Source organism: Peromyscus maniculatus, chromosome 10, assembly GCF_049852395.1.
Source record: "Peromyscus maniculatus bairdii isolate BWxNUB_F1_BW_parent chromosome 10, HU_Pman_BW_mat_3.1, whole genome shotgun sequence".
In the NCBI taxonomy this organism is placed as follows: domain Eukaryota; kingdom Metazoa; phylum Chordata; class Mammalia; order Rodentia; family Cricetidae; genus Peromyscus; species Peromyscus maniculatus.
Genome location: NC_134861.1, coordinates 77,213,990 through 77,215,387, shown reverse-complemented (window position 1 = coordinate 77,215,387; position 1,398 = coordinate 77,213,990). Strand labels below are relative to the sequence as shown.

General features: G+C 38.4%; 1 long non-coding RNA gene across 1 annotated transcript; it reads left to right on the top strand.

Moving 5' to 3' along the window:
* The first annotated feature begins 262 nt into the window (after positions 1-262).
* LOC121832608 (uncharacterized) lies at positions 263-1,030 on the top strand. Its single transcript, XR_006076228.2, has 2 exons — positions 263-401; positions 593-1,030. It is a non-coding gene; the product is annotated as an uncharacterized LOC121832608 (long non-coding RNA).
* Positions 1,031-1,398: the final 368 nt, after the last annotated feature.

Below are 1,398 nucleotides of genomic sequence, written 5' to 3'. Positions count from 1 at the left end.
TTACATTCTTCATGCATTAAAATTTTATGATTTCATGTTTTGTTTTCCTCTCTACTTTTTGTCATAGTAAATATGTAGTGTTAGGTAAGGCACAGCCCTATCAAGGTCTGCTCCAGTGCTACTCGAGTGTCCTAGGAAGGAATCAGCACTCACAGAAACTGCCAGAGTACTGGCGGTTCTGCACACTGTTTCACCCAGTCCTCGGCACACGGAGGCACCTCACAAGGGGCAGAGCAAACAGGGAGGAAGCGGCTGGACCCGAGCCACCTAACTGTGAAGTCACAGAGCAGCAAAGCAGTGCAGGCATGTCACCTAGTTACCATGGGCATGGCCCAAGCCCTGAGGCTGCTAGTAAGAGAAAAGGACTATTTGATCTTAAAGCAAGAACTATGAAGAGAAGGGTGAGTATCGCTTAAGAGATGCTGTGACCAACTACCCAGGCAGTTTATTAACAGTAAATTAAACCTCCTCGGTAAACTGAGGTTAGATTAAAAATACCAGAATAATTATTAAATGTAATGTAGATGTTTATTGTAAATATCTAACCTTAAATGTTTTGGTTTTTTTTAATATATGTATATAAAACTCACAGTGAAGAAAGGAAGGAAAATTCATGATAATTCATCATATATCATAAGACACCAGCTTCTGAACAAGAGAACCATGCCAGTCACTGTGACTCTAGACAGAGAACGAAGAAGTCCTCTACGAGCCCCATGGGTTTACAGAAGTCTGTCAATCTCTCTGTCCATCTTCCGGATCATTATTCAAGTCGCTATCCCCAGTTTCGCTAGATATGGAAGATCTAGTCCAGCTCCAGCTCTGTAGATGACTTTTCTTCCTAATGGATTAGGAATTGGTTCCCTTTAAATTATCTTTGAGCTGATCTGCTGCTCAAAAAAGCAGTAGGAATGTCACCACCACCCGTGTTTGTTTTGTGTATGTGTTTATATCTCTACCTCACCACCCTTGTATTATGATTGCCACACGAGAACTTAAAACTGTCCGTGGAACTGTTAGCAAAACTTAATTGTAGATGTCATGGTTTCCTTATTTCTCTTGACATATCTATTGTATCTTATTGTATTGGCTCTTTCAAGGATCTGAATGTTTTTCTAGGTCAGGAAAGATAATTCTAAAGAGTCCCAGATTGATGTAAAAAAAATTAACCAGATGTTTAGTCATTTTATTAGGGATGACCAATGGGCTGGGAAATTTACATAAATGTTTACCAAAATTCAATCAGCAAAACAGATAAATGTATTGAATAAAGCTGGGATGGCTATTGCATATATTTGAAAAAAGAACAATATTTTTATTCAATAAATCTGTTGCAAAAGTGTGGAACTTTTAATATAAATTAAGGACTCACAAGTGAAAATAATTAAACCACGCAGG